General features: G+C 34.9%; 1 protein-coding gene across 8 annotated transcripts in view; it reads right to left on the bottom strand.

The window, feature by feature from the left end:
- The window catches only part of LOC128993607 (uncharacterized), a 76,619-nt gene extending 67,961 nt beyond the window's left edge, over positions 1-8,658 (bottom strand). For 4 of the 8 annotated variants that reach the window (XM_054417598.1, XM_054417599.1, XM_054417601.1 and 1 more), the window contains exon 1: positions 8,299-8,658. The gene's annotated coding sequence lies outside the window, so the exon portion shown is untranslated. The remainder of the gene's footprint in view (positions 1-8,298) is intronic. The other 4 variants (XM_054417603.1, XM_054417604.1, XM_054417605.1 and 1 more) reach the window with 1 other exon arrangement.
- Between the last annotated feature and the right edge of the window lie 6,560 nt (positions 8,659-15,218).

The raw sequence follows: 15,218 nt of genomic DNA, 5'->3' as shown, positions 1-15,218 counted from the left end.
CACACATATACATATACGAATAGTTTTTAATATAATACCTTTTTTTGCAGCTCCTACTTATGTTTAGTCGAAAATAAATAGTTATAAATAAATTGACAAGATTGTATTTACGTATACAGCCCGCACTCGCTAGTCCACGACAGGTACGGGACTGGCGTAGTGTCGGATTACCAAAAACGTCAGATTATCAAAAATGGCTATTCTGTAATGTATTTGATTGCCAAAAAGATATAACTATCATTTTAAACAATGTATTAATCCAAGGCCGCACTAGATATACAGGCCGTGCTGCTACTTGTGTGACGTCACAACTGTAGGCGGTCCCGCGGCCGCTACACACACAGGCGCTTATAAGTTTTTACGACTGCAGTTAGTTCCCACCGTGATTTAAACAATTAAATGAAGTCGTATTATAATATAATTTTACAGTAATGTTTTATGTTAGTTTAGCGTAGTAACTAGCTAGTTTTTTATTCGTATAATAATGTTTTTTTTTTTTTATAATAACAAAACATATTTACTAGTTAGGCTACTATTTGATGCAAAAGTTGTAATATCATTGTTTTCATTACTGTATATGCGTATTATTTAGTACACTGCTATAGTAAAGTTAAATATAGATAATGGTGAATAAAAAAAACAATTTCAGTCTTAACTTGTTTTTAATCTGTACAAGATAATCTTTTAACGTCTCTTATTACAAAGCTTATCTAGCTTACGTTTTTTGGTACACTTCTTTCCTTCCTCGATTATTCGTTGTTTTTTTCATTTTACAATAATTATTCAGTAAAATATTACAGAATGTTAATAAACATTTTTTAAACAATGGGGTTATATCTTTACCACAAGAAAGACATACCTCAACATTTGTGCTGTCGAGAACATGGTAGGCTACATTACCAACATTAGTACCTTTCTCGACATTTGCACTTCAAAAATGTACTTTCATATCTTTCACCAATCATAACTTTAAAAACCTTCAAACCAGTAATCAATGTATTTATGATGAGGTCAGAGGGATATTGTAAATTGCCCCCATCTATCACGGTAAAATAATAAGACATTGTATGTGAGTTGAGGATTGTTTGCTTATCATTAAAACAAATTTAGATTTACAACAGTTACATTGAACATTTTTTAATAATTTATGGCAAATGTACCCTCCTATGTAGGTAATACCGACAACATCATTTTCGGAAATATCAGCACTTTCTAACTCATGAGAAATGTCTTCAAATTCTGAAACATCAAAAAAAAGGTTTGTTTCCCCTTCTGGTCCCACAGTTTCTTCTACACTAAAATCCCTTATCTCTACTTCCCGATTTTTAGCAGAAAATACCTTTATAATGCTAAGAGTTTTAAGCTTCTTTTCTGATTCAAGTACTTGTGCAACAGATATATTGTAACTAGCACCACTCATTTGACGATACTGTCCAAACCTAGCCTCTAAATCATCTGTTTGGAACTTTCCTAGCAACACATACTTAAAGTGTAAACATTCTACAATTTCTAAAACTGTACTGACGGTATGTTTAAGTGCAAACTGTGTGTCAAGTGTGAGTTTTCCATTTCTTTTTTTATTATTTGCTAACTCTCCTTGGACCACAATATTATTCCATTTCTCTAACCAGACTAGAAATGATCTTAGAAATAACATATTCTCATGATTTACTGTGTTTATTGCTTGGCAATCTCTATCATTAAACCTTGCTCCCTTGAAAGCATGATTTACATTAACTATTTTCCACCACCTAAGTACAATTTCTAAAAAAACTTATAGTACCATCCACATTGCTATTCTTGTGTTCTAGCTTATATTGCTTTAGAGCAGCTACATTTTTGATCAAACAATTTAGCACATGAATTAACATTTTGCCTCTCCAGAGAAGTAGGGAACAATACTTTCTTACTTAATGCTGGAGCTAACTTGACTACACTATCCTGCTCCACATTTTGAAGCATTTTCAAATCAGAAACACTTGCAGTAAGTACTTTATCATGACTACTAAATTCTGGAAAATGGAAAGTTTGTTTGGAATCGGTCTGATTGAGCCAGTTGTTACGGTATACATTTGAATATGTGCACTGAATCAAACAGTACAAAAATATGCTGAGTACCATCATAAGGAATTACAAATTTGGAAGTTAAAGTTCCCCCGCACAAACTTGTAAACATTGACCTATTAATGCGGTTGTTATCAGATATAATACTAAACACTCTATAACCTACTTTAGACAACAATTCCAATACTTGTAAAGTAAGTTTGTGTAGTTGTTCGCCTGTTAAATCTTTACAAGGGAATAAACCTACCACTTCTTTATTGTTTGATAATAACGATGATACCATAAACGTTTGAATAGTTGTGGCCAAATTCGACGAGTTTTCACTTGACTGCACAACTATACCTTCAAGCTTACCACCTTCATACGTCACTTCCGGTCTTACATAAATATCATCTTGAAGCAAGTTACAATGCTTTTCGTGTTCACTCATTGCAGATACTTTCTTTTTCAAATAGTTTTTATGTGATGAGTCTATTCCTGAGCTGCCAATACCTAAGTTGCAGGTAAAAATTTTCAAGGGTGTGGCATAGTCATTAACTTAGACCGTCTGATATATTTGTATGCCGCGGGATATGAGAAAAAAACTTTCGCAAACCAAATAAGAGTTGTAACACAGTACCGGACCTGTTTAGTTACGTATAGATTGATTTGTTCTTTATAAAAATTTAGTTTTTCACTAATACATTTGTCTTCAGTATCATTGTTAATGTTACTTCATTCAAAACAGCTAGTTTGTCACGTTTTGAGATTTTCAATTCGACACCTTGCTGGAATAATAGATTGCAGATCTGCTTTAACTGTGACCACTTAGTTATTCTAGGGCATTTGCTCACTTCTAATATTTGGGGGTTGTCATTCAGTACAAAGTTGTCTTTGACAATTGTAAAAGAAAGATCTGTTTTGATAATGAGCGTCAAATCAACTTTCGGGAACTGTTTCTCATTAAATATAGTAGTAAACAACCATAACTGATTATTACTTACTTTAGAGAAAACATTTTTCAATTCTACCGCGCACTTCACTGAAAACCCATTGGTTATTTCTTCATAACTTTGTCTAAACAATCCTGTTCATTTTTTGTCTGCTCAGCTCTTTTTTCTATCTCCCTCTGTCTCTGATTGGGGTCCTTTCTTTCTTGAGGAAGTACTTTCGATAGGTAACAAAGCAAATTTTCAAATATCGTTGGTAAAGCATCGCTAGATAACTTTAACTGGTCCCGTTTGACAGTCAAAATAGTACCGTCCGGTCGCGTCACTTTATCCTCACACACTACGTATCTATCATCAAAATGCTTAATACACACTCTGGACAATTTATTTATTTGATAGTCGTACCTATGAATAGCTCTAAGCCATGTTTCAGCTCTTGTTGTATCTCTTGGGAATGAAAAAACAGTTACATGTTGTCCTGGGTCATAGTTACTTTTACAGCCAGGGACACAACACTTGTAAGGCATTGTTTACCAGGAAGCAAAACATAATTTTTAAATTACACAACTCATGAAGCGAACGCCACAAAAGCATTGGTTAGTGACAGTGACATTCAGTATGTAAACAAATGAGTATGGCGACGCACTGAAACCAATGACATTCCAAAAGACCACGTGTTGTCTAGCACTACGACGCCGCGTGACGGAGTATCGACCGCCTTCAGTTGTGACGTAGCGCCTGAAGTGGTGGGGGTGCAGCACGGCCTGTATATCTAGTGCGGCCTTGATTAATCACCATTAAATTCTTGGGAAGAATTAAAAACACAGAACAAAGGAAACACAATTTCAATTTATGTAGCTAAACTTATTTTACAGTGTTACAAATAAGGCGGGCATTTCAATTACAGTACTGTACGTACATCCCAAAAAATACGCATAAAAGTACACAATTCATTAAAAAAGTAGGCCCCTGTAAAATTAATACATACGTGTTTCAGCACGGTATTTAATTTTATATACCTAATATAATACTGAACACTGAATGGAAGTGCTCCGACGGCAACAAGACGTGAGTCACAGTGTTTCTTGTCACTGCATGCTTGATTTTTTGCTCCCATAGCGGCGCCTGACCGGATTACCAAGTACATCGGATTTCAAAGCGTCGGACTAGCGAGGGCGGGCTGTATTTAAAAAAGCACAAAACGACATATAGCTTAAGTTGTAGGAATTTTATAAAACACTTTAATGACATACCCAACCACTAAACTACTAAGCCCGTCACAGGGGTACCCCTCGAACCTGTATGGTGTTTCTTAATAACCTCAAAAATTTACTAAACCGAATGGCCTATCTCGTTTTGAGAAGTGGAAAATCGCGACCGCAGCAAACCATCACGAATACAGGACGTCAACGCAATCACGATACGGAAAATCATCACGTATTTCGCCGCGTTTGAGATATGATCAGAGATATGGCCGCAATCAAGAATCAAGAATCTTTATTGCCTTTGATCCATTCATATACAGACATTGGCATAGTCAATAAATTAAATAAATACATTACATTCTAACAATAATTACAGATACTTACACATGCTAAATTAACAGTAACGATACAGAGGTGAACAATAATATCAATAGGCTAACAGTCAATAACATGAATTAAATCTTAAAGTTAATACATGTAGTAATGTAGTATGTAGTAACAATACATGATAAAAAATCTTCTATTTTATAAAAAGGATTGGCAATAAGCCGATCAGATATTTTAATTTTTAATTGTTTTATAGTCACAAATCGGGCAGTGTCAGGCAGTGAAAAAACTTACATAGTTAATTTTAAAGCAGTTTCCTGTTTTTGCTAAGCGGTGCTGAGGAAGGTCAAGTTTGTTTTTTCCTCTTGTGTTGTGGCTATAAAAAGTTTTTCTATTATTGAAATCTGTAATATGTAGTTTGGTATACCTAAATGAGAATGTGGTAAATGTAAAGATTAGGCTAATAACAGTCATTACTTTGAGTTTTATAAAAAGTGGTTTGCAATGTTCAGTGTCACTTGTCCTAAAAATTGTTCTAATGATGTTTTTCTGAATTGTAAGTATGCCATACACAAAACCCGAATGGCCCCAAAGAGTAATGCCATACGAAAGATGGGATGACAAAAAGCATAGTAAGTCACCCTTAGATATTCAAAACTCACAATATCCCTAAGCTTGCACATGAGATAAGAAACTCTTCTCAGCTCCTGGACTAACTTATTTGCCATGCAGGTATTTATGTATTGTCTGAATTATTTTTAGTGAGTTAACACTTTTTTAAAAGACATGGGCAACAGACTAAGTTGGAGGTAAGTCCAACTCCAGTCCAACACTCCCTCACACATTAAATCAGCATACAAACATCATAATTCTGTACCATACATACCAGACTGTTAGACTGAACTGAAATTGTAGTTTTAAGCATGTTTCAATTGGGCGTCCAGTCCACCCTTTGCCACACGATTCCAGGTATTTTATAATCATAACAAACTCTTAACTGACAACCAACATGGCTTTCGGAAGAATAAATCTACATCCTCAGCTATAAGTTAACAGCACTAATTGAGTACGTCCTAGACCAGATAGAAAACGAACAATACATCGATCTCCGCCATCTTCCTTGATTACAGTAAGGCTTTTGACTGCCTGGGCCACGACCTGATATGCAAGAAACTCGAAAGACTCGGTATAAGAAACTCTGCGCTAGAATGGTTCAAAAGCTAAAGTCGTGGAACTGAAAAACTTATCAAATGAAGTCACAGAAAGTTTCAAATCTTCAAAAAGCAAGCTGACGAGAGGAGTTCCACAAGGCTCTGTATTAGGCCCGATTCTATTCATCTTATTGACTAATGACTTCCCCAAACAAATTGAGAGTGAAAATGCTGTTGCAATCATGTATGCAGATGACACAACCATTTTGATCAAGGACATCACAGCCCAAAGCCTTTACCTTAATTCAAAATCGATCTTAAATAAAGCTATCCTCTACTCAAAGAACAATGACTTAGCAATAAACCCCACAAAAACTACAACTCTGAATTTCAGTAAGAAAAAAGACATAGTCCCTCAATTAGAGGATGTAACAATAGAAAACCACACGAAATTTCTCGGTGTTATCCTTGATAACAAACTAACATGGAAAGAGCACATCAACCACCTAAGCAAAAAAATCAGTACTGGAATATATGTCGTCAGAAGAATAAACTACATAGGCGGACTCTCTGTGGCTAAAACAGCTTACTTCGCACTGGTAGAGTCGCATCTTATGGCTTGACTGTGTGGGGAGGAACTTCAACAAAAAATATGAATCGAATTCTTGTCCTTCAAAAGAAAGCCATAAGAGCCCTCGCCAACCTTGTCCCACCGGTTACAGACTTGCAGATTAGCATTCGCAAACCTAGGAATCCTCACAGTGGTGTCTCTCTACATACTTGAAACCATAAAGTATGTGAATGAAATAAACACCCCAAGAAACCAAGACCTGCACCACTACAACACCCGTTATGGCTCCAAATTTGCACTACCAGTTCACCGAACAACTCTTTGGGAGAAAAAACCTTCCTACACCGGCTGCAAGCTGAGGAACCATCTACCTGACTACCTGAGAGAACTGACTGGCAATAAGCTACACCAGGAGTTGAAGAAGTGGCTAATCGCAAGACCCTTCTACTCATTAAAGGAATTTTATGAAAATTATGGACATTAACATGTACAATTCACTATTGTATTGACACTATTGTAATTCTTAACGTATTAACAATAAAAAATATTGTATTGTATTGTATTGTATTGTATTGTAGGCTATAAAAATATTCTAACGATTATATATATATTATTTTCTATTTAATAAATCAATCCTTCTATAAAAGGGTGACACAAACAACTTATCGGTACTCAAGAACTATAAGTTAGGCTACAACGTTAAAGGTAGTCTAATAAGACTCTAACATTCCTTTAACCCTCCGAGTGTCCCTAGTTTTGGCCTTAATGTTTGCCTATTTTTTGCAAGGTCGCAAATACAATAATAAGTAATGTCGCATTTGCAAGGTTTTATTAAAACGGATCTGAGAAGCTTAAAAACAATGTTAATTATACTGTTCTATATACCATTTTGTTTTGAAAATCATGGGCTTCAATATTATACATAAAACATAAGGAACATTTGTTTGAAAAAAAATTTTTAGGTAAAAAAAAAATATTTTGGAAAATTTTCAAAAAAAAAATTAGTTCGCGCTCAATGAAATTGTATAAATTATAGGCCTATAAATATTTGAAAATAGCCACTTTGTTCTAAATTTTATGAAGATTACAAATACCTATATAATAATATAAGGAAGTAGATTTGCAAATAAATAAGTTATGGGCAAAAAACAGATTTCAGTAGGCCTACATTCTAGCGTTTAGCTAAGAATGCATAGCCTAACCATAGCTAGGAATCTGGCTGATAATTTACATCAATATCACTAGGCTACGTACTTCTTCAGGATCATCAACCAGCCCTTCAAAATCACTTTTTAAAATCTTCTTATAATGCACCACGTATATCACTACTTTTGATTTGTAACACTAAAACAATGATAAACGTAATAAAACACATCAGTCATCGGTGCGAGGTTAACCAAGCTGTTTACAAATACGCACGTCAGCTGTCTGCTACAATTATGATCGACTCGAGAAAAAAAAGCGCTTAGAGACAGACCTCGGGAGAAAGCTTAGAATCTGCCAAATAAAACGATACCTAACTCGATCCAGGTCAATCCGATTTTGTCAGTCATAGAGCCTTCGCCGTAAACAGTGTTTGTGAGTCGAAAAATCGACACAACACACTACACAAAGTGTGTTATGTGTTGAAAAATCGACACATAACACTAGGAGGGATATAAGTTATGCACTCAAACCACGTTAACAAAATTCCTGACTCCTAGGTATTTATTTCTAATTTAGGCCTAGGTGGCCATCAACAATTTTTGACCAGACGTTATTAATCGTCTCAAAGGTTTAAGTTTAAATAAGCATCACCATCCTTGTATGAAGAGGATATAGGCTTGGTCCCAGATAGCACACAAGCTTTTACTGGCTTGTAAATACCATTGTCATAGACTTACCTAAAATCAACATAGGCCTAGGCCTAAATTAATACCATGACATAGGTCTAGGCATGGACAGTGTTTTGTTCATTGCCTAGGCTATCTAACTTAAGTCACAACATGAGTGTGATGGGAAAAGAAATGATTGATTTTGGTTAATATTAATTATTAATGTGTATCACTTACCCAATTTAACTAGGTAAACACTGTAGGCATCAGCATTGACTACGAATGGTCATTGGTCAATCCATGAATCCTATGGCATGAGGCCAGACTCAGGCCCAGGCACCGACACTGACTAACTTGGTTCCGGTTGGTTTGGTATTAATGCAAATAATGCGGTTTAATAACTTAGTATGTTTTCTGTGGCATTGCATGCAGATAATTACTAACTAATGCAGTACTGCTTCAGCAAACTGCAACTGCAAGGCTGCAACAATAACACAATAACTAACTAACATAACAAGTAGCGAAGCGAAGCGAAGTGCGAGTCTCGCTCGAACTTGAACTGTACTACTGCAATGCAACACGCAAATTGCAACGCAACAACGCAACTCGCAACTGCACTTAGTGCACTTTGATCTCGATTTCAATCTGAACTGACTGAACACTAACACTACCACAGTCCACAACCTCTAACCGGAAACTGTTATCAGTGGTATCCCAGTTCCTTTTTCTTTTTCTATTTCCTGCTTTCCTCTCCACTCCTAACTCAGTCCCATCAGAAATTCTAAATTAAGTTACTATTACAATGACACAAAACCCCCGTCGCAGCACACCTGCAGACTAAGCGAGTTTCCTTTTGCCTGATTGGATTTACATTAAAATGTCTCCTTAAAAATTATCACATTTTTATTCCATATTTAAATAGCACTAGTTTAACGAGTACTTACTAAGAAAAAAGTAGGTTTGCTGCAACAGGAAGGGTAAAGAAGTGTTTATTTAGCGAATTTCCCAGGGAATAAGCTATTGCCGTAGTACTCATGGTAAAACCTGGACCCGGGACAAATATAACTTTTCGTTTTGAGGTCCCTAGAGGCCAAAAACACCATCCGTTCATATTCATATGTATTTAAATCATGGTGGAACTTCCACCATGTATATACAGGGTGTTTGGTACTCAGTGTGAAAAAATTTTTTTGGTTTAAGTACAAAGTAAATGCAGTATGATGATGCATATAAAATGTCCCAAGTCTAAAAATTAGCTTCCCAAAGAATTATTTTATGTTTTTCAAAAATAACTATGTTTTTAAACTTAATACAGCTATTTCTCAATTACCTGTAAATGGATTTGAGTAGACAATGTCATTTTCGTGTTCTAAATTAAATTTTGAATAAGAATAATACAAAATGACAGAGGATCAGTTGTAAAAACTCCATCGTAAATAGATTCAAAGATAAAAATTAAGATGTCTGATAAAAATGCAAAAAACATTGGTCAATTGCATTTGTTCACACCCTGTATACAGGAAAGTGTCGGAATAATATGTTAAAAACTGCGCCATTTTATAAGCTTTCCAACCATATGCTACACTATTGAGGTTTAGATATTTTTTTGTTTATTTTAGTGGTTTGAATGCCAGAAAACAGGGAACTTTTTTACTGTTTTTACTGTTCAAGCTAAAGCAAAAATACAACTTTTGCTTAATACATGCTGACTTTCTATGTTTTAAATGATAAAGACGCCATGCTTTGTAGTCTTCAAACCACGAAAGCGTACATAAGCAGACAGAAAGCTCAATGGTGTAGCATATGGTTGGAAAGCTTATAAAATGGCGCAGTTTTTAACATATTCCGACACTTTCTTTTATACAGAGTGTGAACAAATGCAATTGACCAATGTTTTTTGAATTTTTACCAAACATCTTAATTTTTATCTTTGAATCTATTTACGATGGAGTTTTTACAACTGATCCTCTGTCATTTTGTATTATTCTTATTCAACATTTAATATTGAACACGAAAATGACATTGTCTACTCAAATCCATTTACAGGAATTGTACCCCCCTGGAATTGTACCCCCCGGAATTGTACCCCCTGCCAACATCAAAATATTTACGTACGGGGTGGAATTGTACCCCCCTGGAATTGTACCCCTCATCAGAAAGCCAAATGTGTACGGGGTGGAATTGTACCCCCCGGAATTGTACCCCCCTCTTGGACAGCTAGCTTGGCTTGTGTACGGGCTGGAATTGTACCCCCCACCTACTCGATAAACTTAATTGGTATTATGAAAATGAAGTAGTAGATAATGCCTTATATATATATTTTTATATATTTTTTTATTGTAGTTATTCTTGAATTGGCTTTTTCTTTCAGCCAAATTATTACCAATTAACTGTCATGTCATGTTTCATAAATATATATTTTTTTTTTCAATTTCTAATATTAATTTCCTGATAGCGGAAATCTCTCACGCACGGGCAGTAGCCTATGTGAGAGGCATTTCATATTAATTACTAAGTCAGTATATTATTATAATCATTACATAACTATAGTAAAATTGATACTGACAACCCTAACAACACCAGATATCCATTGGATATTCAAAGTGGTTGAAATATGTCTAAAGATATCTAAATGTAATTAAATATATTTTTAAAATATCTTATCTAAGAAATCTGTAAAATATCTTTTAAGATATTTTATAGATATTTAATAGATATTAAAAGTTTCACAGTAGATATTTATATAATGTTTAGATGCAATATCCTACAAATATTGTACATATATTCAGTACTCGATATCTACGAACAGATATCCTGTAAATATCAATCCTACATTGACGATTGGATATTGATTATAAAGACGATAAATGCTGATAAGTGCATTATTGTTTCATCTAGAATATTTAATATTACAGTTAGCCTTATAAAAACACAGGATCTAAAATCATCCAACAAATCAACAAACACTAATGAAACCAAAACTTAATTGTAGTTTTTATGTGGTTATTTTGGTAGATTAATTATATTATGTTGTCTCCGTTACTCTAATCCGTGCTACGCGTTAAAAAAAGCAAATAATTTTAATCAGCCCAAAGTGGACAAAAATTGCATTAGCGATGTTTACAAGAATGACTACACTTTTCCAAAGGGAGTGTTTCATTAAAGTAAAACTTTTTCAGTCAGACAGAAGGGAAGAAATATGCATTACACCACGTAATATAATAACACAAGTCTCGCACGACCCAAAAGTTGTGAGAAACAAAAAAAAAACTGTTAAGCCATTCCGTAAAAACATTATACAATTGACTTTGAATGTATGATTAAACACCTTTTTATAATAATAATACACCTGCTTATAATAATAATAATTCAAATATTTTCTTTTTAATTAAAATTCTGCAACTTATTTGAGGAAATTATATGGGTTGATCAATTTAAGGGTAAATATTAATGAATCATATAACCATTATAATAACATTACTAATGGTAATTAATTAATCTATATTCAGATATCAGTATTCTCTCCATCTGCCAGAAAAACAATTAATTTAACAACTTGATGCCTAAACAAAATCATAGTATCAAAAATATTTAAGTATTGCGACCATTGCAGCTGTTGGCTCCTCTTTTACCGCTTGAAAACTAGTTATATCAACAATCACAGGTAGCTCAGAGGTAAGGTAAGAGTTTCATAAGATGAAGGTATCAGGTTCGAAACCTGTCCGGGTATAAAAAATTTTGTCTAGTTTTTTTCTTCAAAAATTGTTTTTATGAACTATTTAATGAAAATGTTCAACTGATAAATGTGCTTTTCAGACTAAATCTTTATTATTTTGTGTTTTTATCTATTTACTATATATTTGTTGTGATCTGTCATCAGATATCCGTATAACATTCAGTTTTAGAAGTTCTTAAGATATTGTAAATCTAATATCTGTTGAACGTAGAAATTAGTGACATTTAAACTTCTTCACAATATCTAACAAATATAAATATCTGGATATTGATCATCTATAGATATCTTAAATATCCAAGTTAAATGTTTATAAGATATTCTATAGATAACTCTGTGCTGTCTGGGAAAGTACTGTAATAATGTATTACTTACTGAAATAAAAATTATTTTGATTTGATTTTGATTTGATTTGCCTTCTACAGTGACATATGTTGGATTTTCAAACCTGTACAGAATATTATAGTGATTGTACTAAGGAACTATAATTGTGAAGATATTATCCAAAAATCTGGCTTCGCCACTTTACTTCGCCTCGGGCTATATGCATATTTTATTTATTTATGCATATTTTAAATCACGTTTTCGGTAAATTACCACATTGTATCCGAGATCGCAAGAGATTATAACAAACAGCGTTGCCGTAATCGTGGGAGATGACGACAAATTTGCTGTAATCATTTGGGATAACTGCGATGTTCTTGTGTTTGCAGGATATACCTGTTGCCTTCCTTAGTGACTTAATAAAAGGCCAAGCAATATAGAATAAACGTTTACGAAATTAACGCTGAGCTTGATTCCCTCATGGTCAAAGCTTCTAAATAATTTTATAACCCAAGCCGATTGATTTTTTTTAAAACGATACAAGCAGTGCAAATCCTAACAAACTTTGTTTTCAAGAGGAGTCGCAAGCAGCGAATTTCGGCTTGGTTATATAAATTTGAAATAGGTTGATTACTGCACATAGGCCTAATAACTAAGCTAAACTAGTTTGTATACGATAACTATATGCTATAAGAATGGAATGGTTGTTTGTTCACGTCACTCTTTTCAACGTAATTTAATATGACCGTGAAAAGAAGTTAATGTATTTCATTTTTGTTCATTCAAACATAATATGCATTATTGTTCATTCGGTAACAAATTATGAACAGTTATTACTGGCAAAGGTGGACAAAATACCTGTTGTAAAATTTAGTTGTAGGTATCTGGTACAAAGTATTTCACGGTTTGTCAAAGTTTTAACCTTTGTGAATTTAAGCTAACCCATGGACGGTTAGTACTTGGGAAGGTTAAGAAAATATTAATGAATAACGTACAAAGAAGTCTGTTAGGCCTCTCACACGTTACTCGGAATGGCCTTAATTTGCAGTTTCTTAGAATACCCTTTCACAACAAGCAATTCATTAGGTGTCGGGTAACTTGGTTCAGTTTACTTTCGTGTGATTCCCCTCTAATATCCAACATAACTATTGTTTTGATTTTGGTTGGTAATCATAATAGACAAGCTCCTCGGTTAAATGGGGGGGGGGGTACAGTTCCGGGCTGTACATCTTCTTCTGCGGTGACCAGGGGGTACAATTCCAGGGGGGTACAATTCCGGTCCTACAAGAAGGGCTAGACTGACGGGGGGTACAATTCCGCCCCGTACACTGGTCAAATAAAAGTGAGTTCTAACTGAGGGGGTACAATTCCAGGGGGGTACAATTCCGGTCCTACAAGAAGGGCTAGACTGACGGGGGGTACAATTCCGCCCCGTACACTGGTCAAATAAAAGTGAGTTCTAACTGAGGGGGTACAATTCCAGGGGGGTACAATTCCGGTCCGTACAGTTTTTTAGATGCCAGTGGATTTAATCGAACCACTCGTGCATAACAATATCAAAGTTTCATGAGGGGGGTACAATTCCAGCCCGTACACGCCGTTTTGGTCGAGAAAATGAGACGTCATCGTGACGTCACTAACCTGCAGGGGGTACAATATCGGATGGCCGCCAATGGATGGTTCGGCGGTGGGGCACACGGGAGGGACTAAGGCTAACATATCTTGTAGTGTCAGCGTTCGCCGCTAGAACAGCTAAGTTGAAAAAATTTAAATTATTTTTTTTTTTTAATTTTTAGTTATAAAATTAACTTTTTAATTATAAAATATTGTTTTAAAATTATAAAAATTAATTTTTAAAATTAAACTGTCATAACATAACCTAACCAACCAGACTTGCTGATAATATAAAAACTATATAAGATAAAAATCTAATTAATGATTAATGATAATTTTTAATTAATTATAAAATTAATTTTAAAATTTAGTATTATAAAATTAAACTGTCATAACCTAACCTAACCAACCGAACTTGCTGATATGAAAAATTTGTTGACAAAAAGTTAATACTGCCAGCGGGATTTGAGCCCGGGACCTCCTGAACACCATTCCGAAACTCAACCAACTATGCCACGAACGCCGCTGAAATCGCTCTTTTCGTTAACGGTAATCGTGTTGCCTCTAGAGAAGAAGACATTAGCCACTATAGATATGACGTCACTACACCTTTAGCCTTAGTCCCTCCCGTGTGCCCATTCCGATGGTCGGTCGGTTGGATTGGAGTGGAGAGTGGAGTTAGAGTGACTGCGGTGACTGCCGCCTGCGGACTGGACTGGACTGATGGACTGGTCTGGTTGTCTGGACTTTACCTACCACCCTACCACTTCACTAATCCCCCAAGTGATGGAATGGGCACACGGAAGGGACTAAGGCTAAAGGTGTAGTGACGTCATATCTCTAGTGGTTAATGTCTTCTCTTGAGGCGACACGATTACCGTAACGAAACGATGTGATTCCAGCGGCGTTCGTGGCTTAGTTGGTAGCGTTTCGGATAGGTGTTCAGGAGGTCCGGGGTTCGAAACCCGTTGGCAGCACTAACTTTTTGTCAACAAATTTTTCATATCAGCAAGTTTGGTTGGTTAGGTTAGGTTATGACAGTTTAATTTTATAATACTAAATTTTAAAATTAATTTTATAATTAATTAAAAATTATAAGTAATCATTAATTAGATTTTATCTTATATAGTTTTTATATTATCAGCAAGTCTGGTTGGTTAGGTTATGTTATGACAGTTTAATTTTAAAAATTAAAAATTTATTTTATAATTTTAAAACAATATTTTATAATTAAAAAGTTAATTTTATAACAAAAAATAAAAAATTAATTTAAATTTTTTCAACTTAGCAGTCCTAGCGGCGAACGCTGACACTACAAGATATGTTAGCCTTAGTCCCTCCCGTGTGCCCCACCGCCCAAGTGATGACTTTTACTGTGTGTTGGTTGGTCTATGCTTTTACTGAGTCGAGTCTGGGGAGTCTGGGCTGGGGCGGAGTTGGCGGAGTCTTGGAGTAGAGTTTTGCTGGTGTTGTCGCCGTTGTCGGT

The sequence above is a fragment of the Macrosteles quadrilineatus genome, unplaced genomic scaffold (assembly GCF_028750875.1).
Source record: "Macrosteles quadrilineatus isolate MER2022 unplaced genomic scaffold, UCM_ALF_1.0 Scaffold_4__1_contigs__length_99947679, whole genome shotgun sequence".
NCBI classification, from domain to species: domain Eukaryota; kingdom Metazoa; phylum Arthropoda; class Insecta; order Hemiptera; family Cicadellidae; genus Macrosteles; species Macrosteles quadrilineatus.
The sequence above is the reverse complement of the archived record's forward strand: the minus strand, read 5'-3'. Positions and strand labels throughout refer to the sequence as shown.